Source organism: Oxyura jamaicensis, chromosome 14 (genome assembly GCF_011077185.1).
Source record: "Oxyura jamaicensis isolate SHBP4307 breed ruddy duck chromosome 14, BPBGC_Ojam_1.0, whole genome shotgun sequence".
NCBI lineage: Eukaryota > Metazoa > Chordata > Aves > Anseriformes > Anatidae > Oxyura > Oxyura jamaicensis.
In genome coordinates, this window is record NC_048906.1 from 10,180,503 (window position 1) to 10,204,808 (window position 24,306).

The window sequence follows — 24,306 nt, forward strand, 5'->3', positions numbered from 1 at the left end:
TACTCTTCATCTGACGACTCCCTTTAAAAGAGTCTCATAGTAACTTGCAGCCACAGATTTCACTAGATATGGCCTGTGTGAGAAAATTGCAGGTGGTATCCAGACTGCTTGCTCTGTCTTGTGGACGTGGTGTCAGTGACAGATACTAACTCTGTCATTCTAACCAGCTTTCCTCTAGTTAAGATACGGAGTGCATTTCTACATAGCACACAGGACTCCAACAGGCACACACTTCCTCGTGCGTTGAAACAGTTCCTGACACCCTGCCCATATAGAAGACGGTGAGGCCTTACAGTGGTGCTGTGTCCCTCTGAAGCCACCCTGGGCTTTTTTTGGTGTGACTGTATGCAAGCTGAGGGCCTATCTGAGCATCAAATCATCTTTGTGCTTCATATTGGAGAGAGGTGCTGCAGGAGTCAGTGCAGAGCTGGCTCTGGTCCAGCAGTACAACATTATCATATTTATGGCTAGACACCTGCAATTGGGTAGTAAAGACTGCTGCTGCCACAGCTGTCTGAAGTTGTATCCACTGCTATCACTACCAGTCAGAGCAAACTAGGTCTGGCAAACTAGGTCTGGCAAACACAGTATCAGCAAGCCTGGCAGAATCCAATTCACGAATGATGATCAGCATAACCTTAACGTAGAGAAATGCTAGATGAAAAGGTAACGTGCTCAGAGAGGATGCATTGAACTCATGGGATGAGAGGAGCTGTCAAAGGAATATACAGGCAAAAACTTCATCAAAGATGACAATGAAGGGATGCCTTTCACAAGGAAGATGTCAGAAAGCACAGAGAGAGAGTGGGTTCAATTTAAAATGCTCCAGAGATTCTTTTTTTGAAAAAGGATTCAAAATTGCAGAACTAGGCAGTGTATAACACCTACATAGCTCACCAAACCTTCAGAGCAGAGAGCTGTGCCAGCAGAACAGCCATTACCCCCATGGGGAAACATACCTGGACTGACCATTTGGCACTGTGTCAGTTTAACTCACTTGTAAATGTCTGGATGACAACCCTATTGTATTTTTCTTTTAAGGCCACAGATAAGTAATATCAGAAAGAGAGTAAGCAAAAATGAGCCTGAAAATCAAATTCATTTTACCACAACGGTAATAATAATTTAATGCTTTACCCAGCTGTGACTCAAAAGCAGTCCAAGCAAAGTCTCTTCCTCCCCACCCTGAGAGTATCTCAGGGATGATACCATTGTTCAGCTCAATTTCTCTCTCTCTCATTTGATCTTTTTCTCTCCCAGCAAAGCTTTTATTGCCTTCATGTTTGTGATTCTGCTTTTCTGTGCCTGACAGTAGTAATGAAGATATGCCACAGTTACTGACAAGGCAAGCATTCTAGAAAAATTCTGCCAGAAGAAACGAAATGAAATACCGAATACTTGACGTTAGTCTCTGGAAGTAATCACTAGTATGTAAATTTATGTCATGCTCTGTAACTTAGAGAAAAAAACAGATTTGTTTAAAGGTCATCAGTAATTAAAAGAAAAAAATCAATGAAAAACATTTATAAATGCATGGGAAAAGCAACTTGCTGTTAAAAAGTCCTTGCAGCAAAAGGATCCATAAAGGTGATATTGGGGACAGTATACATTTGTCTCAGTTTCAACAACCACAATAGCTGAAAAAGTATTACTGATTTTTAAAAGCTTGAAGTTTTGCTTCTTGGCTGAGAATAACATGCTTTTTAAAAACAAATAATTGTGTTTTCCTACATCCTTTAACCTTCTTATCACAAGACATGGCATTTCTATATGTGTTCTGTGATCAAATACAGTGTTCCTCCTCTGTCCCCATTACATTTCTGAATTTAGGCCCGGTAGGTACAGAGTACTATAAGATGCCACAGCACCCCTAGCTACCTAAACTAATATATGTGTCATGTACTATGTGACATGTAGGACATAATATTCTCAGTGCTTCACTGGCATGGGATGAAAAGGATAAATGGAGATGAACATAATGCATTTTTTTCAGCCGCTTAAACAATCCTCATTTTCCTATCCCTTCTAAGCATTAGTGGGGAAAGAAGCTGTTCATTTATATTTATGCACCATTGTAGGAACTACCAACAAAAAGTGCCTTCCAGGAGATGCGTTTTCTTATATCATGCACAGTTACTGTCACAAGATGAACTAACTTATTACATATTCTGTAACAAACATGTTTCAGCAGCAGCATGATCTTTCTGCCCATTATTTACAGAGTTTTATAATTATGGAAGTGATTAGCACTACAGACACAAAAAGGTCAAGAAATTTATGTCTTCTTATCCTAGGAATTAGCACAAAATAATGTAAAATTTACGATAGCGTACTGATCCTGATACAAAAGCAGCAAAAGTCAGGTATTGTCTTTCATTGTCTTTGACAGTCTTTGAATTGCATCCACTGTTTTAAATAAATACACTTGAGATGTGACAGTATAATTTGTATCAGCATAATGCTATAATAATTTCAGAAATATAATACAATAAGCACAATCATTGTTTACATAATCAAGGTATTCCCATCTCATAATCCAAGGATGCTTGTAACAATCTGTTATAGCATTTACAGTAACATTATTTCCCACCCTGGGTACAGTGAGATGTAATTTAAAACAGAAACAACAGAGTATTGGGGTTAAGGAAATGCTGATCAAAACCTTAAGGATTTCTGGAGGTCACAACCACCTTGGCGGTCTGCCAGGCTTGGAGCAGCTGACTGGGGAACACTTCCCACTTCCCTTGCAACTCCAGGTTATTAAAACAAACACTTCAAAGAAGTTAAGAATTGGCACTAATTAGCAGTGCATTTCTGGGGGAGAATGGAAGAAGTACAAGTTTTCTAGCATCTATCATGCTTCAAGTAAGAGTATTGAAATATTAAAAAAGAAAAAAGAAAAAAAGAAAGAAAGACTAAATGAGTAAAATGACTACTCAGGCTAGTGTATTAAACTGTATACAACTCACTAAAGAAATTAGCAGTTAGCAACAATGGTTCAAAAGTCATATACAAGCTGACTGTAAGAAAAAACTCCTTCTACTGAAATGGACATAGGCACTGAAGAAATCATTCATGGAAATAAAAAAGCCTGAAGGAACTGGATGGTGATTAAATAGAACATGGTGCTTTTCACATGCAGATCCCCTCTTTAAATACAGCCTAGCAAGTTTAACACCAGCCAGTTTGTAAGTCTGCAGCCTATACTACCCATCACTAGATTTCTAATCCTTTGAGCATTAAATATTCTGGAAAGAAACGAGCCTGCCAGTGTTCTTAATGGTGTCAGTAACCTGCTCTCTTAAGCAGACAGACTTGCTAAAAACAGAGATGAGAGTGTTTATTAGCAAATGTTTAATTTATGAACACATTTGGTCTTAAGGAACAAAAATAAAGGTCTTTTAAACAGTAGGATGTTAGCCTTATTTACTGCATTTCAGGCAGAATCGTTACTTGGGGGAACGAATTCTGGGACAGGCTGAGGGTAACTGGGCTGAGTGGTGTGGTACTGAGCCTCTTTCCTCTCCTCCCTCCCTGGTGTTAAAGCAACCCCAGGTCCCTCACTGTGGGAGAAGAAAAGGAAAAAGCAAATGGGCAAAAATGTGATCCACCAGCAACATGTTCACATTGGCAGACCTCCATCTCTGCACACCTCTAAGCTATGAAATGCAGCATGCAGGGGAGCTGCATAGGCTTGTGGATTCACAGTTTATAAAGAAGAAAAGAGTTTTATAGATCTGTGATCTATACAGACACCCCCTCTATAATACGTGTCCTACAATTTTATGCAGCAGCTCTTATAACCAGCATGTGAGCTGTGAAGCTGAACTGCTGATAGCCTTCTGTACTAAGGGTTGTATTATACAGTATTTTACTGACTTTTGATAAATGCTTTTCTTTACTTGCTTTGGTATCATATATTAATACAAAACAGAAGTGTAAAATATGCTTATAATCCTGAGAGTTCTGTTAAACCCTAAGTGATATTAGGAGAGAGGAGAAGAATACTAATGGAAACAGCATATACTGAAGATTTTGCTTTCATGTGAATGCAATTAGAGCTATTCCCTTAAGCTAATACGATAAGTAACTATCTGAGGAAACCCACAGACACTGCAAATGTGCAGGAGGGAAAGAGTAGTGTTTGCTTGGTGTTCAATGGCCCATGTGTAATAAGTTGGCAGTTCCATCTATTTCCTACCGGACAAAAGTCTACAGCAGAAATTCCTGATTCTCCCCTCCTCCAGCTGCACATTTGCAAGTTCAGCAGTGAGGCCACAGGCTGAATTAGGACAGATAGGACTACATTTTCACAGCTATTTTATTTTTTATTCTATAGAAAAAGATATGCACACAAATAAATTCCTATCACATATATGGCAATGTGATTCAGCACATCAGTTAATTTCCTGAGGATCTGTACATGACTGACCAACTCCTATGCTTTTTCCCAAAGTATTCTGAGATCTACTCTGATATTCTGCAATTTTGATCTTTTTGATCTGGATTTTGATCTAACAGCATTTACCAAACTGATACAAACAGATAAATATTAAGTTCTTTGAAAGCAAAATAATGTTTTAGAGTTTTTGGTAGTTACCCTGATTTCTAAACAATAGACTAATGATAAAGACCATATAGGAAGGCTCACAGCTCTAGTTATTTATTTTTTTTTTTTAAGATGTTGAAACGATTGCTAAATACTGGTAGCAAATGTTGTATATATATGGCATAACACAAACAAGCAGTGAATATGTGGTAGCTTGGTATGGCACAATTGTTATTAGCATTAACTTGGTGTGTCTGGTATAATTTATTTTATTATTATTAGTTTTTTGCCTGCACAGATAATGCACTTCAAAAAACCTCTGCACAGCTACAAGTAGATCCCATAGCACTGTATACAATTGCCAACACCAGGCAGAAAGCTGTTAGCATTACTTGGTCCCTACATTTTAGCTTGATCTTGGCCAGGATTTAGACTGTTTTTTTTGTAACGCACCTTATACTATAGAAAATACTGTCAGGTCCATTCCAGCCCTGCTGCCTGGCTTGGAGTGAGAAGGGCCAGGGATTTGGTGAAGACAGCCAGAAGTTCCCTGAGACAGCTAAGGCTGCACCACCATTTTTAGAAACTGACGTGTGCACCAGAGATTAAAGCCCTTGGACAAGAAGAGCCAGAGTATCACTGAAGTTGTCCTGATAACAGTGGCCCCAGATAGCACTGGAACTCACCAGGAGCCAGGATTGCTGGCATTGCCTTCAGGCTGCTGTAAAGCACATTGTGACTGAAGAAAATAGGATGTAAATGGTGGAAACACAAAAGATTATTTTCAGATCTTCCTTTAGTTATGGCCAGTTGCTAACAACAAGCTCTAACTACTACATTAACAGTGCTACTGATTTATGATCAGTAAAGCTAGAAAAAGCTAGCAGAATTTTCATTTTTTCTGATATTAAAAAAACAAACCAACAACAAAACCAAATATATTAATATTAAACTTAATATTATCATCTAAACCATACAAATAAAAAATTCTTAATGGAAAGGCTCTTTTCATATAAAAAGTCTGCAAGCACTATTTGTGTTCTTTCTCATGAGACGGTGCTGACTCCAACACGTTCCACCACAGCTAAGGATTCCCAGTTCTCTGCTTGGTGCCTAAATCTGTTCATGTCTGTTACATCTTTTTCTTCTACCCTCCAATGTTCTTTCTAGTGTCTACATTCCCTTGTGCTGCTGCTATTACTGATCTAACCCAGGAATTAATTTTTTTTTGCTCTCAGTACTTTCAAGTTGGAAAGCACATTTACCATAGCTGGAATGGGGGACATGAGCATCATCCATCCTCCCGTTGCTGTAAATGTAAACTGTAGGAAATGTGTTTTACTATGTGGGCACTATCTCGCTAACCTAATCAACTCCCACTTTTCTGGATAATTTCATAAAGCCCACTCTGCACAATCTCTGTAACCATTTAGATGCATAATAACTTGTCATTTGCATCCCATGAACCTTTTATAACAATACCAACTACAATTAAACGATGCCACTTGGTTTCATCCTATTTCCCCCCAAATATCTTTGCTATCAACATTTTTCAGAGTGGCAATTCTCCTGAGCTTTCCAGAATTTATAGGTCACAGGTAAAACAGTATGTTCTCTGCAAATGTTAATGAGTTTACAAACTGCTGAGTACTATAATGATAAATTTGATCATATTTCTCTACTGACTTTACAGAGTCTTGGCGCTGCAATATTTTTATCTTATATATGTTCTCAAAGGGCCCAATCCAAAGTTCATTGAAGTCAAGGAAAATATGTATATTAAGATTAACAGCTTTTGATCAATCTAAAGACAGTGCTGTAAAAAAAATCTGTGCACATCACTTATAGGCAACTGACATCGCCTTGCACCACAGTGTTACTGAATCTCATTTGCTTTGTAGCTTTCTGCCTGACCAGGGAATCTATTGAAGTCCAAGCAGTCAAGGCAGCTGTCTTGAGTCAGATAATTTTCAGCTTCCTAAAGAAATGGAGTTATTACAATATCTACTTTATGCCCACATTGCTACCTCATGCGGTATTGTGGAGGGCTTTTGGGGAAGAGGTGGTGACTTCTAAAGGTCTGTTCCTAGTCAGTCCCGTTCTTCTGCAATAGGCTCCCTCTTCCACTTGCAGATATTTTCAACCACCTCCTTGGGCACAGTTCACTTCACAAAGTAGTTGCTATTGGTCCTGAAAACGTCCTTTAGCACCTGCAGAGTTATGGTGCAGACTGTGGCCAGGAGAGAAGGTTGCCTTGCTGACCAGTGTCTCTGCTGATACCAGTATGAACAGACAGAGACCTGTCAGTAGTCTGACATCCTTCTTGTGCATTCTAATACACGTGCAGATAGAAAGATGACCTTTGTTTAGAGCCTCTTTATATTTCAGGAGCATTCAGTTTTTTGTTATGTTAAATGATGGCTTTGGTACATCGCATTTGAAGCACTAGTAACTAGTCCTAGCATTACTTTAAGAGAGAAATAAAACTTCACACCTGCTTTTTTGAGCAGTCTTCTGCAACAACTGACACAGAAGACAAAACTACCATTTTGCAGAAGAGCATCTCCATGAAATGAAGACCATATACTGAAAATACCAGTGCTAAACATATGAACTATCCACATCACTGAAAAATGTGTCTTAATCACGAAAGGTTAGTCATCTAGTAGAAGGCCAAACTACAAAATCACTAAGCCTGTAAAGGCAGTAGCTCGCTGTTGCTTGACACTGTCAGTATACATGTGAAAAAAGCTCACTTAGTCTCAATTATTTTCAAATGCTAAAATCCACGTGACTGTTTTTGAGACAGGAAGTTACTTAAACTGTATGTTATCTCTGACGTTTATATATGGGGGACTGTACCAGTTATTTATCTAGATATTACTTTAGTCATTTCTATGCAAAAATAATCAAAGAGCCTCCTCAGAGGACAATGCTATTCCTTCACTCTTCTGTTCTACACAGCTACAATGAAAAACTAAAACACAAAATGACCCAAATCCTTAACATTAGGCAAAACTAAAAATACATTTTTGGTTCTCAGACTCTTATATTTATTTTCCTCAACAATATATGCTCAGTGTGACATATGTAAAAACACTGCGTATAGGCCGCATATTTTTCAGATATCTGGTGAATGGCTTTTTTGACTTTTTCAGAGCATAGGATGAATGTGCAGTGAATTCAGAGGAAAAAAAAAAACTGTACGTGGAATTTCTGAGATCATATTGATAGATGTATTTTTTTCTTTCCTTTTTACTTACAGTTTCTCTGGCCTTTTTGTTTTCTCTCCTGTTGACTTCGATATCAACTTTGTAATCTTACAGTGCTGCTTCAAGCTTTAAAAAATGGATTACAGGCAATGCCAATTTTGGGCAACTGTCCAAAATAACACACCAGCTACATAGCGTAAAGCAACCTTCATTACCTTTTAATCGTGTAGCCACAATTTTATTTTTCCTTTACCCAGTCCCTTGAGCAATGACCTTGTTGTCTGGGTTGCTCCCACCTAGGAAACGTGCTAATTGTTATTACTTCACTTCATAACACGAATTGGGTTTAATCCTGTGCCTGCTAAGTGCCTGCACAGTAGTTTCATTGTACATCATGTACTGTTTGGAAATGTACAGCATAAGCACTGTTCAAGGTAGCATATGGTGCATGATCTTTTTAGCTCTGTGTTCTGAAGGTGAACTTTAGGGAAACAGCATTCGTTATTTTCTATTTTTTAATGTATCTGAAATTTCTGTCCTAGTTTTCGAGATATACTAGAGACTACTGGCCACAATTCCAACACCTTTAAACACAACTTCATTAGGGAATGAAACAAGTCACCAACATGCACAGCAACAACTATTCTGTCTGTTTCAGACAATTATACTGTGTATATCTTAAGTCTCAAACCATTTACACTATACCAGTCCTGATTTTGCAAACACGATACAACAAAAGCCCTATTATTCTAACATTTACTTAAAATTTAATGTATTATGAATTGTTTGTGTTAAAATAAGTGAATAATTGCATTTCATGAATGATCAGTGGATTTAAAAATATTTCCCAAACAGTAATTTTTGACACCAGCTTAAAATGGCAAGATAATTACATCAACAGGAACGTCAAATATGCAGTTAAAGATCATATACCATGTTCTTCTGAACAAATTTATGGCTGTGGTTTACTATAGCAGTGACATTACCATCAGTTCAAGGTTTCTACCTACAATGGTCATGGCATTGTTTTCAATGTGAAACATCACAATAATTATAAAAGCGAAGAGGCTCAAGTATTTCTCAAGCAATTAGGAGGCTTTTCACTATCTCTGTAAGTTTGTATCAACAAAATCAGTAGTCAAACGAACAGTAGCTCTAAGATTAGCTAACAGATCCTCTAGTTCACAGCAGATAATACTCCAGCTTAAGAAAACCTCCATTGATTACAAGCATTTCAGCACAATGTTTTTTAAGTTAACTTCATGAGGTAATGTAACTGAAAATATTTCAGCATGTCCAATTCTGTACAATATATGACAATGGTAAACATAATCCACAGGCTGAATGTCTCCACCCAAAACTTTTACATTTCTGTCCCACAGTCTTCAATAAATAAGCACGCAACTTGGCCAACAGTTCCTATGGGAACTGCTGCTGATTCATATGGGGGTGTGCAAGTCCCCCGTTCAGTAGGTGCCAGCGGTGCCCACACCAAAAAGCTATTTGGTATGAAGTAGGTCAAATTAGGAAATCAATTTAGCTAGAAGTAGAAAACAAAACCTTTGGAGTAACCATGTTTATGGTAGGTGTACGAAAGCCATCCTGCTCACATTGAGAACCACTGAGAGTGCTTCTCCTCCAGCTCCTCCTGCAAAGCTAACTCTGCTTTTTGTGGAGACTTTGTTGAGGACGATGAGGGGGCAGCATGCCTTCTATTTATAGGATGCTCACAGGTTTTGTTATTGCTCTTTTATTAACAGGGTGATAGACAGAATCATTAGCTGTGCAAATTATTTTCTTACATAAGAAGAGGAGAGTGCCATGTTGTGATGGCTCAGGGGTGAACAGCAGCCCAGGTATCGCCCGTCCCGGTGCGGGTACTGCCTCCACCTCCCAGGCCCTACTTTGGCTGTTGGCTAATCCCATCCTTACTCTGGATCACAAGGCTTTGCAATCACCTTGCTCCCATTGTCCTGCACAAGAATGCAGTGAGTGACGCCAAACATTTCTAGCAAGTCCCTCAAAACCATCCACTAGCGAATCCTGCACTTTTGTTGCTTTTTGGACATGCAAAACGAAAGGGTTTCCTTCCTAATTCCAGCTGCCTCAGCACTGAGCCCCAGGTGGTATATTCGCCATACCCCATGCTCTCCTATCCCACTCTATGACTACCAGAACCCACAGTGACGTACTTGGTGACGAACATGCCTCAGGTACATCCCAGACAGCCTGTGGTTCAGGTTGTACTGGGTCTGGCTGGGATGTTAACTTTCCCTGCAGCAGCCCATACAGTGCTGTGCTCTGCACTTGCAGCTAGATGCAGATGCACAGGCAAGATGCATCTTTCTGTTCTGTGTGACTGTGGTGTCATCAGACATTTCCAGCAGTATCACCTGCTCAGTGTGCTCATCTCAGCCCCTAACATTTTTACTTCCTCTTTACTGAGGAGTATCCCTGCCCTCCTTCCCACCATTACAACAGCATTGCTACGTCACGACTGTCTTTTGAGTCAGACTGAAGGGCTGCTAGGGCTTTAAAATAGCTTGGGGAAAAACAAAAACAACACAACAAAACACCTGTATATGTAGTTAAAGTCAGACCAGTTCCCCTCATCTAGCCCTCAGAGGGGCTTTAGAAAATAGTCCTGGAAGAACACCAGGGAAGCTGGCTACAGCTTGGGGCCATGAGCAAGCTCTTTTGCTGGCATCCCTCCACTTGTAGCTGCAGGCAGCTCATATTTCTTCTCCAGTAGACACAAGGTTTGTTTTCAACAATTTAATGTCCTTCTGAGTTTGAAATACGAGAGAAATAAGCCTGCTAATCAGATTTGAGCCAGGAAGCAGGCACCCCTAAATTAATGGCTATTTTCTTAAGGACTCTTAATTCCTTTAAGGACCTCTGAGTTTCTTTCTTGCTGATTTCCCAATAGCTCTGAATTACACAAAGCAAATCCATTCACATATTTCAGTGTACCAACAGAACTTGCATAGTGATAAAGTAATTGTACATTAATCCCATGTTCTTCATATGTGTGTACAGACATAATAGACTAGGAGAGTAATTTGTCCTACAAGAGCTAATCAAAGGTTTTAATTTAATCAGTTCATTTTATGTTCCTCTTTTCTGTTTTGTCAGCCTAAAATGTAGTAAAAATGTAATCTCTTCATTGTTTTAGTAATGTGACCACTATTTTACAGAGAGTACTTGACTGATGGTTGTAGACAAATGAAGCAACGTGTTTGCTTGTCCTCACAGGCATTTTAAATAACTGTTTTAATTCTATGCCTTCAATAAAATAGTTCAGTTCCTCAATAACATGAAGGACAAATGAGAAATGGGAGGCTTGTGTTGGTATTTTTCTCATTTTTTTGCTACCGATTTAGAAATCTTTCAATAATTCCCAGTATAAAATAAATAAATATAATAAATTGTCTTCTCTGCCATGCTTTTTTCGAGTCCCTGGGAGCTCTGCGAGGCTGGTACGGGAGAGGTGGGGCTATGCAGCCAGAAACAACCTTGTGGTTTCTAACTGAAAATGATTAACACTCATCCAAATAGCAGTCAAAAGAAATGAGGTTTCAATCCAAAAAGCATAAAAGAATGAATGGGAAACAAAGTTGTGTTTCTTTCCTGGCCAACAACCTTTCATTTATGGCCAGCAGAATACCAGTGACAGTAACGCGAGCCCTGGTGGTGACGACGAGGGATGTGTTCTCCAGGGTGTCAATGCTTCACTGTCAGCAGCCTTCACAGAGCGCATGGAAAATGAGTACAAGGTCACTTTGCCATGGAGCCCATGGCCAAAAAGAACTTTTTGCCTTACTTCCTTTTGGAAGATGCAAACAGTCTTTTAGTTTTTTTGTTTTGTTTTGTTTTTCTTTCAGCATCTGCAGGCAATCAGGCAACCCCAGAATGAACTCAGCAGTCTCAATGACCACACTGTGCAAAGCGGATATTCAGCTCTTCCATAATAATGTTTTCTAAATAAAAACAATAGGCTCATTTTCTTCCCCACCCCGTGTCAGACAAGCATTTCTAATGGCATTTTTATAAATATTGGAAACTTTTGAACTTATGTTTATACTACAATTCATAGCATCACCATTATCACCATGGAACCAACTGGTAAGAGAGGATCTTCTTTCCATACAGATTTTCTAATAGCAAATTTCAAAAGGATATAGATTTTAATTAATTGAGTAGATTTACAGTAGAACATGAAATACAGTCATCTGATGGATTAGAAAAAGCCCAATAAGCCATTCATGACTTATGCCAGGATCCAGACTAATTCAAGATCCGGAGAGCTGAAAGTCTACTTGTTCTGCTCACAGTCAGGCTACAAGATGCAGCACCTTGACAAAAACAAAATTATTATCCTGCTACATTTGCTCTCTGGAAAGCTGCCTGCAACTAAAATCTTTTGCCACCAACAGTGACAGAAGAGTGGAAACAGGAATACACTCAATGACCTTGAAATGTAGTCAGATATCATTATCCCTCACATTTTATTCATTGGTACGAAAGAATCAAATACCCTTGCTTTGAAAAGAAAAGTTCTTAGATATTGTATACTATTTTTATATATAGTTAGTTGATACTATTTGTAATAGCTGTTTAAAATAGTCACTAAATATTATACTACAACGATGTGTATGTATATACACACACAAAAAAATCCCACTTGGGATTTAAAGATGAATTTAACTAGATTTCAGAGAAGTTACCTACCCATGATCACAATGTGCCATTTTATAAGAGAATTTTCAAACTGTAGGGTGGAGTAAGGGAAGGGTACTTCAAAATTACATTATAATTTCCATGTCAGGACCAGTTGGACACAGACATGCTCTTAAAGACTCTGTTTTATCTATGAGAAAATTGTTTCAACGTAGGACTGAAGAAAGCATGCTTTCTGGGGTATGCTGTGCACAGGTCTCCATGCTAAGTACAACAGACTGCTGGGAAAAAAAATAAAGTAAAAAAAATAAAAGGCCCTGCAGCTAGCTAGGTACTGCCACTGTGCTTCTACAGTTACTTCCTGACAAGGTGGAAGTCTTCTAGTGCCACGAGCATGGCCTGCGAATACAGGCCTCTATCTTTTGAGGTGTTCCTGAGGTTCTTGTTACTAAAGATAATCCAATTTAAGACAGCTTTCAAATTCTCACATTTCAACAGACTGTCCGTGTTGCAGAAAATGTCTACGCTACTGATAAAACACATAGCATCCAGGCACATCAGTTAGCTGAGCAGACTGAGGCCTTTCATTGCTATTTAACAATTTTGTACAGAAAGTGCCATGTAAAATAAACAAATGACTTAATGATTTAGGGGAAAAGTTAGAAAGCTTGACTTCAATTCCTAAAATTTTTATAACCAATTTCCTGCTTTCTAGTAATGATTAGTTTGTAATCTTCTGTATCGGCTCCCTTTTTCATGGAACAGTAATTTAAACACTATTTTTTCCTGGAATATGTGGATTCTGTGGGCACAGTTTCACATCCTCTCCCAGTGATTTGTGTGGCTGTGCTCCTGCAGCTGGAGATGACATTTCCAAGAAAGCAGGTGTGTGGCCTGAACATCCCCATCACTCCGTGACCCCTAGCTGCCAGAACTATCCCAGAGGACGACTTTAGCTGCCAGTTGTAATTAACTCTAAATCTATTATCCTTTCATGTGGAAAAAACAAAAAACTGTCCTAGGCTGGACTTAAGATGCACCTATATAAACAGGTCATGTTTATGTATCATGTGGAAGGGAACTACACGTACATTGTATTAGAACAGATGCTTAGTATCAATCTAGAATATTCACCAGGGAGTTCTAAAAACCATTGCAAATGGGGATCCAGTATCACCAGAGAGGAAAGACAGGCAGTGGATAATTTGCTACAGGTTACCTGTTCAAGACGACCTTTACTTCTGTATTATGGAGCGTAGTAACACATGAATGGTCATAGTACCAATCCTTCCCATAAAGTCCATGAAATCAGTTTCAGGATTTTGTTATTTATTTTTTTAAGTAGGATCTCTACATTGCTATAGCCTGTCTTTAAAAAGATGGGCCTGTTTTTAAGACTGTGGCCTTTTTTCACTTCTTTCAAATAATTGTACAGACATTTAATGTTATACTGTGTCCTCTAATCTCCTAGAAAGGGCACAGAAACACATTGATCAGTGTTCCAGCAAGAAATTAGAGAAGTTATTAAATATTTGTGTCACTAGTTTGGAGCAGAAGTTAATGAAACAGTTTTTTTCAGAGTAGGAAGAATTTTCCAACTCACAGAAAAATAATAAGATGACATTGCAGTAACCATCCAATAGTACACTGCATAATAATTAACTAAATTAACTTAAATAAAAGCTATGTTCTTCAAAGTCTTCACTCATACACAGTGCACTAAACAAGAAACAACATATAGTCATAGAATCATAGTCTAGGGGGTAGGGGAACTTCAGAGGATGTCCAGTCCAACCTTGTGCTCAAACTAGGCCTGAATAGATCAAGTTGTTCAGGGCCATGTCCAACTAACTCTTGAACACCCCAGCAGTTCTGTAACCTTTCTGGGGGCCCCGCCACAATATTTAGACATTTTTCTGCAGAGCAACATCCTTACAGCTTCCACTGTGCCATGGCATCCTTTCACATACACGAGACCTCCCACTTTCTCTTGTTGCAGTTCTCCATGAAGTTCTGCTTAGCCCATTTCTTCAGCCTGTCCAGGACCCTCTGAGAAGTAGCCCTGCCCTCTAGCATATTGAGCACTCTCCCCAGCTTGGTGTTGCGCACACACTTGCTGAGAATGTACTTCATCCCACCCCCCAGATCATTGCTGGAGACATTATATAAAATTTGTCCCACTGCTAGTCCCTGAGTACCCCACTAGCTACTGGCCACCTGGAGACTGTGGTACACCGGGCCAAAGGCTACGCTAAAAATCAAATTATACAACATCCATTGCCCCCCCTCTTCTACAGTGCAGTTTCCTCATCCAAGAGAGCAATGAGGTTGGTCAGGCATGATTTGCCCATTCTAAATCCCTACTGGCTGCTCCCAATCACCTCCCTGCCTTTCATGTGTTTAGAAGTGGCTTTATAGGGAATTTGCTCCATAACCTCACCAAGGACCATGGAGAAGCTGATCATGGATTTTATTACAGAGTAGTTACTGCAGCCCTACTTGCATTCAGTGAAAACACATTTAACATGGAATAAACTACCACGAAAATACTTTGTAACTTTAATGTACTTTTATACTACAAGTCAGGACTTTCAAATGCAGGAATAAACTCTAAAGCAGGTTGTAGCAAGAAACATCTCACTGACTGAAGAGGGATGGAAGAAGTGTATTACCAAGTATATGAGATACCCATGAATCAGTTGATTTCACAAACTGCTATGATGTAGGTATTTTGCTACTATTATGCAAAAATTATTGAGGTACTTTACTGAAGGCAGATAAACAACATCTCATTTCTTTTCTGGGAATGTAGAAATAAGAAACTCAGTTCAAAAAAACCCACAACCTAAATCACCATTTGTCTTTGGGACTCATCCAGTAAAATGCTGAGCAAACACTTTCTTTGCCTTGCTGAATAAAATTCTAATTAGAGTAATTGAGCTTTGATAACTGCTATGTCATTAAATATAAATTGGCTTTAAACTAATTGTGTTTGCATTATATTATGATTTCTATTAATGAATGTATTAATGTTTATACACTGCAAACTCCTTTGAAGTCAAACATTACAATCTAGACTGCTTAATCTGAAGTGAAATGTCCTGTGAACACAAACCAGGCATGGCACTACTGATGATGGTTCTGCAAAGGGATACGGCCCCCATCCTCGCTGTGATTAAAAGCAGGGTAAAGATGCCAGGCAGCTTTTTGAACTTCTTCCATTCCAGACAAGGGAGCTTTGTATTGGTTTCTGCAATCTAAAGCAGAGCACAATGTGGGTTTCTCTAATTTGGGCCAGCTGCTACCAATCCTGCAAAGCCTACAAAGCAGCCTTGCTAAATTGTGCTTCTGGTTGCAATAGGCAAGTGTTCAGTGTGACCTAGGAGTTACTATATTGTGCAAAGAAATTCTCTGCAAGGTAGAAAAAATTGTACAGCCACATTCTACCTGAGAAACAGAACTGCCTGTTTGCTCTGGGAATTCAACTTTACACAGAGATCCTCCTTTTGTACTGCTGGCCTTACCTCATTTTGTTTCAGTTGTGATCAGCAGACAATAATTACCAAAAATGTTAAGAATTATTTGTGTAGTTGGACTCAGAAACATGAAGCCTGTGTTGTTCTTGTACCTATGCCATGTAACTTGCTTCTGTTCTTAAACCAAATTATTACAATTTCTACTATAAATATACAGTACAATAGAAGATGCAAAAGAAAGTACTAATACTCTTCAATGGCATTCCTGACATTAACCTTATTTGCTGTGATAATTGCAGAAGGCAAAACCAGGGAAAAATGAAGTATTTAAACAAACTTGTTTAAATACTCACATAAACAAATATACGTGAACAGCTGTGCATTATTTTCAAGTCATGGAAGCTATTCCATGAGGAAAATGGTGAAAATTATAAAAATTAAACAAAGTTCAAAAAGTATACAGTAATAAAAACATTAGGAAAAATCTTTTTCCAGTTGACAATTTTTTTTTACATAATCACAATCATCCTATTTTCTGATTTAAATATGTTGAATATTCAATGCCATCACATAATTCTGGAATAGAAGGCAAATGTAAAAAGATGACATTTTATTGAAAATAATTTTAAACAGTTGGAAAACTGAAACTTCATTTGCCAAATGTGCTAGCACATTTCCAAGAGCTTATGGTATCTTGCATGCTATGGGACAGATCTTATTTCTGTCCTGAATATTTGCTGATGTCCAGTTCCCTGACAGTATTTCTGTTAAGTCTTTCAAGATAATCCAAGTTAAGTCCCTGACAGATACCAGACTAGTACTGATATTTGGACTTGCAGAAATTTGGAGTTTCTGCTGTCTTTTTACCTCGGTATCTATTTTACATAGCATAGGTAGTTTCACTGTGAACCCAGACCAAAAATTATTCCCCATGAAAACTAACTTTATCTCCAGGGTTGGGTTGAAGCTGAACGTGAACCTTTCCAAAGCTCAGTGCTTGCACAGAGGCTTTGGTTTATACGCAGTTGGTGTTGTTAGCCACATGAAATGGGGTGAGGATGGTTGGTACCATCACAAATGACAAATCCAAAGATAAACAAATGAATTTCTTGATAAAGCAGTGCCTTACATTTTCAACTTGAAAACTGGAGAAAAAAAAAAGGTTACTTATTTTTCACACACTTCACTTATATAGTTTGACTAGTCCTGTTGGTATTTTTCAGTTTTGAAATTTTTAGTTTTATAGTGAAGTCTTAACTCATTGAAGTCATTGCATAATGTCACGAACAAATGACGGGCACCCATAACCCCAGCTCCCTGTAATGAACACTTCAGGCATGCAGGTAGCTGTCCTAGAAATCTCAGGAGAAAAGCAGGGGTAGGACACACTGCATAGCAAGTCTGAGGCCTTTAAGATATGCTGAACTCACGGGGCAATTTATTGCTCTGTGCACGCCCCTGTATTCATTTTAGCATGAGTTAGAACTACCGTAAGACATCACTGCTCCTACTTGACTGCCAGAGATCTGGAAATCTTGGATGATACAATAAATTACTCTTTCTGCTTCGGTAATATTTTTCAGCATCTCCAGGGAAAATTTGTGGTACAGCAGTTGAAAATCTCCAGATGGATACTAATACCTAGATTGAGTTAAAGGGGAGGAAACACCAAGTCTCCCAGTATTTTAAGAAAGATGATTCAGATGTGTCCAGTGGTACAAGTGAACTTACATACCTAACGAAAAGTCAGGCAGTCTTCACAGCAAGACTCTTCCAGAATTATGCTATACATTCCACTAGAAAACTTTGCATAACTGCATCTTGTCAGCTATTTTAAATAAATGCAAAGTCCCGTAACCAAAGCTAATACTGTAGTTTAATGATTTATTTGTATTTTTTTCTACTTGCAATGTCTATGAATTTTTTCTGAAGTGCTATCAGTCTACAACAGTGCCTGGAAGTTAATTTTCAAATGTATATCTGTATTTGCAAGTCAGACACAAAGTATGGTTGCAGTGCTGCATGGATGCCTACTTAAGTGATCCTTCACGTGTTCTTCAAATCTGCAACCAGCATAATCCTTGTTTTTAAAGAAAGTCACACATACTAGTTCAGGATAAAAATGTAATCTAACTAGTCTAATGAAAACCATCAAGCCTGCTTCCTTATAGCTTTAATTTTTCACCAGAACTCTGGCAACTTAACTGAGTTTAAACTGCAATTAAAGCAGAATAGGAAGAAAAAACACAAAACACCTGTGACAAGCACAGCTTATGCTCCACAGATGTAACTTACTTTTTCTTCAGGAATGAGGAGCAAACAACATATACTGAACACTTGGCAACAGAGATGAGTCTAGTTACAATTATTTGTGATCTGGCCACATTAGGGCAAAGGGTTCCTCAAACTTAGAAGGGGGGACATGCAAGAGAGTGAAGGTAGATTGGGTGGAAAAAGTGCTGTAAAAGGAATTTGGGAAAAGAGAGAGTACAGGAGGTACAGTGCTGCTTTGGTGCTATGTCAGCCATCCCATTTCATAATGTATGAAAACACACAAAAATCCATTTTCTGGGGCATATAGGTGTCTGGTAGCTGGATGAACAGAATTCTTCGTAAATAAAAGCTTGCTATTTTGAATGGTGGTTTTAATAACAAAACGGGAAATGTGAATGTTCTGTACAACGTTCTAGGAAGATTAAAGATGACAAATATATTCAAGTTCAACAGATTGTCTTATGGTGAAAATAACCCTGAACAATAGTTTAAGTGCTGAATAAAATGTTTTGTGACAGAAATTTCCTATGAAGGAAAAATCGGAGGAGGCATGTTTCCAATGCAGGGTGCCTATATTTGACATGCTGTAAAATTCACAGGTATTTCATTATTGTATTCATAACATACATGCAATGAGCTCGCTGCAGTTTTCAGTCAGTGTCCCATCTGATTACACTATTTCGAGCTAAATATTTCAAAAGTCACAAGCAGCCTTTGCTATATGGTTATCTCCAATCAGCCACAGCTAGGCGATTGTCAGTGACTTCAATGGCTAAAACACTGCATGTCTTTGGAGCATTTACCCCTCAGGGCTTTGCTCATTCTGTAACTTTTTGCTCATTTGTAAGGGATAATGAATACACAACTTGTGGGAGCCTCAGCTCTCAGCCACCAGTCAAAATCTGACATCAATCAACATCCTCAGTACAGGGATGACCTTTCCCAGTCAAGTGCTTGCAGGACTCTTCTACCATCTATATTTAGGGACTAAAACCACTCCAATATACGTGCTGCTATCCAGCATTATAAGGACTGCTAGAATCTCAGTCTATTTCTGTTGGGTACAGCATTATGTTATCACCCTACAGCATATGGTGGTAGGGGGAAAACTGCAACTTTTCAAACAAAGCTCAGCTGAGGTGAATCTCAAGCTGGATCTGCCGGGACTAAACTTTGTCTAATAGGGCCCTGCATTTACTTCGTGCTTATCTTTGGGAGGAAACAAGTGCCTGATTGATTAAAAAAGACAATAACGTGCCTACCTATAGTTTTTCTGTCTTATATTAAGTGGGTGTCATGACTGGTGGATTCAGATACATTGCTTTGCATGTGTAATTATTTTTTCATATCAGTACTAAAAGAAAAAGTAAACAGGATTCAGTCTAATTTATGAGACACTAAAAGATTATTTGAAGCAGACTGATTACAGTGTAACAGCCTTAATTACAGTATATATAAACTAAATAATATGAAGTATTAATCTCTTGCTTTCAGACCAAAAAATCAATACACAATGAAAGTTTATTTCTCCATGTACTTACATCAAGAAATTAAAATAGCTTTAGGTAGTTTAGGTAGTTAGGTAGTAATTAAAATAGCTTTAGGGTAGTTCTTGAAATTGACAATTAAAACATCCAAAATCCCACTTCTCCAAAATAAAACCAAAAATCTTCAAGAATTAAGCATTTTGCTGATTTTAACTGAATATAACAATCTATTTTTAGCTCACTTTTTCAAATATTGAACAGAAACAAAAATAATTCAATTGACAAATGAAATCAAGAATAATTGATATGATAGACTTGTAAAAGCATATAATGCTTCTTACACAATATTGAGCAGCTATACTTCTGCCCATTTAAAAACCAGATTTCCTATATTACCATAATAAACAATTATAAATATAGAACTTTTGTTTTACTTCTCTCCTAAATAACCTGAAATGGAAGGTTCTAGGATTCTGTCTGCTCTTATCAACACCTAGAGCTGTATCCATGAAGCTCAGCCCTGTGCCTTGCCCTGCAATAGAGGACTTAAACATGGAACTTCTTGGTGCACACAGAAGATGCTCTCCGTGCTTTAGCCTTTAGACCTGCAGCCCATTTTTCTGACTCAACATTGAAACTCTTCTCACTTATGGTGCTCCTGGGCACTAAATATGAGTTACAGCCCTTGGTCTCCAGGACTCTGAGAACAAGTTATACCCCAAATACGTTGTGATGCTCTTTGTGCCTCCTCCCTGGGCAAACCTTGGAGCAGTGAGCAGTATAGTCACTATACCTATAGTATAGTGTGACTTGTCTCAGCAAATAGCAGAACTTCTCCCAAAGATGAAAAAAGTTTAGGTTCAAGTTTCTAAAAAAACATTTAAGGAACGGCTAACTGAGAAACAGAACTTCAATGTGGCTTGAAATGGTAGAGCAAGTGAGGCAGGACAACACAGGTAAGCCAGACTTCTCAGCACTGACAAGACCCATGAGGTTATGACTACACTAGCAAGCTGGCTGGATGTCAAAAGGTGCAGCCACAGAGCTAACAGTTCTCACGTCCCAGATGGGGTGGTCCCATCCAAATCCTGTGTTTTCCCCATAAGCCATGCCCAGACCCACAGGTCAGTGCTGCTGTATCGGAGGCTGTACAAACCAGTGAGTAGGCTGGACATCTGTGCCAATGCTGCAGCTGAGACAGAGGCCCTATTTTACTTAATATTATAGCTTGGGTTTCTGAAAGATTCACACTTGAATAAAAAAAGGAGTTTCAAGCAGATTTCAGCCAATGGAGTATGAGTACAACAGCCTAAACTTACTATAAGTTAAGCTTCCATGTTTTGAGAATTTGGTGTGCAGGTTTTATGCCTTTCTGGTTTACAGCATCTCAAGGCATGCATGCACATTGGGCCAAATTAATCAGACTTGGAGACAGTACATCCCCCTTCTCCCATTTTGGAGCAGCTGGTTCTACTAGATTACCAACACTGGAGTATTGCATGGCTTCCACTGCCCTCTGGGGCTGGCAATCACGAGAAATTGCAGAGACGTGACCACAGCATCAAGCACGCCTCCTCCAACCTGCTCCAGTTCCTACTCTCCTCCTGCCTATTTACTGCAGTGTGGCTTCTCTGAAGGTCAGCCATCCAGTCTGCAGAGCACTCAGATCTTTTGACTAGGATTTGGCATTTAAATAGCTTTTATTTTCAAGGCAACATTTTTACTTTCGCTTTTTGAGTGTTAGTTATTCAAAAATGTCAGAGATGGTATCAGGAAAAAAAAAATAATCTTTTTTTCCCCTCTATCTCTGTATCCACACAAGGCTATTTTTTCTATCCTCAAGAAAACAATATAAACATACAGGTTGGGGTTACTGGTTCATTTGTTCAGCCAATTTTGCAGAACTGTCCTTGGCATTCAGGGACAAATAATTATTTCCAATCAGCAAAAAGAGACAAAAGAGATAATCCAACACTGCATTAGATTTGCAAGCAGTTCAAGGTCTTATCTGCCTTAAAGATCTTTTTTTCAAACAGATGCAGAAGGTTCTCAAAGAAATATATAGGACATTATAAACTTGAAGTAACAGTTGTAGCAGTAGAGACAGCAGAGACACTATACTGTTTCTTTTCAGATTCTGATGACCTTGACAGTAATTATGAGCAAACAGCCCATTATTGTTATGTCTTTAAAAGACAATAATTGCCGCTACAGTTCTTGATTGCCAAGAAAATTGATTTTGATACTCATTTATCAATTACCTGAAAACATCTAATACCAAGGTTAGTTCCAAATTCAGAGTCCAATTTGCTGAAAGAAGAGATGCCAATATATTTTTCCGCCTACCAGCTTTTGGCCAAAGTCGGTATTAAAAAAAAAAAAAAAAAAAAAAAAAAAAAACACAACTAAAACAAGAAACTGCAAAAATATCAGAAAACCCAGAGTTGCCATTACCTATCTACCAGATGCAATTTTACATTTTTCTTCCTGCATAACAAACAGTTCCTCTCAATTAAGAATGAAATATATCGCTGAGCTAACGTGTAAAGCATGAGAGAGTTTCTTAGGAAAAGTAATAGAGGCCAGGCCTGAAAGTGCCAGCCATCCTTTCTTCCTACTAGTTTTAGTGCTCAGCATTTCACAAGATTTTACCAGGGTCAAAGTGATCACTTGTGTGTAAACGCTTGCATCACTTTACCCCAGTTAATAGATGTCACGCCTCAGCACGAGGAGAGCCTGAGGAAAGTCACACGGTAGTGTAAGAGAGCAAGAAGCAGCCTGAAAACCAGTCAAGCCCTGAAATTAAAGTTCTCTCTTTCCTGCCTGGCAGACTTTGCAATGTTTTCTCTGAACTTTTAAATGTAGAAGAGATGAATTTAAAGACAACATAAACAGAGATGGCAGTCAGTGCCCGTTCTTAATCTGTCACACCAGCCTTACCTCAATTGGACAGAAGTCCTAGTAAGCTCAAATGCTGTGTGAAAAAGTAGACATTGAATGAGCTTTTGCCACTGGCTTGTGCTAATGACCAGCATAAGGTACGTGCATGGGTAATTTCTAAAGGTGGGTTTAGACAGAGTTGAAACCTTTCGCTGCAGGCAACATGAACTGGCCAGACATAAACCAGCTCTAGCCAAGAAACCGTGTACTCCAGGCACCATTGTCTGTGACAGCAAATTCCTGCCACACACGCTTCCCTTTTTGACATGTTAAAATAGAAGGGAACCTTTTTTACTTTTTAAAAAAAAATTATTTATTAAAGATACCATATGTAAAATGAAACAAAAGCTAAGTATGAGGTGGGAGATTCTACCTGACCTTGTACGACTTCCTGTAGTTTCCAATCCCTTTGTGAATGGGTCTTGCTCTTTTTCACATATTTTATTGATATAATATAAATCAACACTAACCATGCCCACCAACAGCAGTAGCCTGCATACTAAGCAGCTATAGTGGTGTCTCAGAGCTAGAAGCATCTCCTTCCAGGGAAAGGAGGTAAATCAGCTAAATGGGGTTGATAAAGGTTCACTTGCTTTTGTTACACTTTTGTCACAGTTTATAATTCTCATAGACAAACATGGATCTTTCCCCTTCTTCAGGGCTTTACATTTCAAACACTGAAATGGGCATATGAAGTTCTGATTCTTTGAATCAGATGTTCAAATTGTCTTCAAATTCGATTTCCAAACAGTGAAATATTAGAATAGAATAATTCTTTAGACAGATTTTGTAAAGGAGATGTACATTTGCCGCATTTTTTTCATAGTTACTTTGGTTCCAACAGCCTGACTCAAACACTTCATGTTAGCTACGTGTTCAAAGCACTTTGTTCAACGTAGAGCTAAACAAGAAATCTTTGGCTAAGAAGGACTTATCCATTTTCCACCTATGAAATAGAACAGATCCTACCTCTGCCCCTTCTCTTTTGAGACAGACAATTCCTGTTTCTGCACAGAGAGACTGGTGTCAGGGAAGTGGCCAGGAGCTGTAACAAACAAAACAGTCCTTTTAAGTTGATGGTCATTGTCAAGACAACAATACAGTTTTGAGGTCTTCTGTATTAAGTTCTCCAGGTAAAAACAAATCATCTAGTACCAAAAATAAGACACTGATCCTGCAAGCAAATAAGGAGATAAGGATAGTTTCACATTGAAGCATTCAATACTACGAAGTTACTAGACTTTCCAAGAACCTACAGGAATGTGAGTAAAGTTTTTAAAGTAAAAAAACAACCTTTTAAGGGAATGCTACTTGTTTTAAACTTGCTCAATATTAGAGATAAGAATTTGGCTTTACACGAAGAGAAGGTTTAAGTGGATTTAAAAGATATAAAATGCTTTTAACTACAGCTTCCAGAGAAAGTTCATACTCATTGGAGATCTCATTGGAGATGCATTCAGGCTCTGGATCTGACCTGATCACCAGTTAGATAGCAGAGGCAGTGTTTCTGCTGAAAGGAAAGCACTTATCTACCTGACTGCAAACAGCTACAGTTTTAAAAATAAATAATTACAACTCTCATGAAAACAAGAAACAAAAGGCTTGCAAGTATTTGCATCAAGACTAGGAATGGAAATTCACTGCAATTTCCTGTGACTCCCAGGAGAAAACCTTCCAGGAACATTTTT

At 38.5% G+C, this 24,306-nt stretch overlaps 1 protein-coding gene and 1 long non-coding RNA gene across 4 annotated transcripts in view; one reads left to right on the top strand and one right to left on the bottom strand.

Moving 5' to 3' along the window:
* LOC118174319 overlaps positions 1 to 24,306 on the bottom strand; it is a 304,126-nt gene that overhangs the window by 22,729 nt on the left and 257,091 nt on the right. For both annotated transcript variants that reach the window (XR_004754614.1, XR_004754615.1), the window contains exon 14: positions 23,588 to 23,663. This is a non-coding gene — a long non-coding RNA (uncharacterized LOC118174319). The remainder of the gene's footprint in view (positions 1 to 23,587; positions 23,664 to 24,306) is intronic.
* The window catches only part of SHISA9 (shisa family member 9), a 182,995-nt gene that overhangs the window by 21,091 nt on the left and 137,598 nt on the right, over positions 1 to 24,306 (top strand). The window lies entirely within an intron of this gene.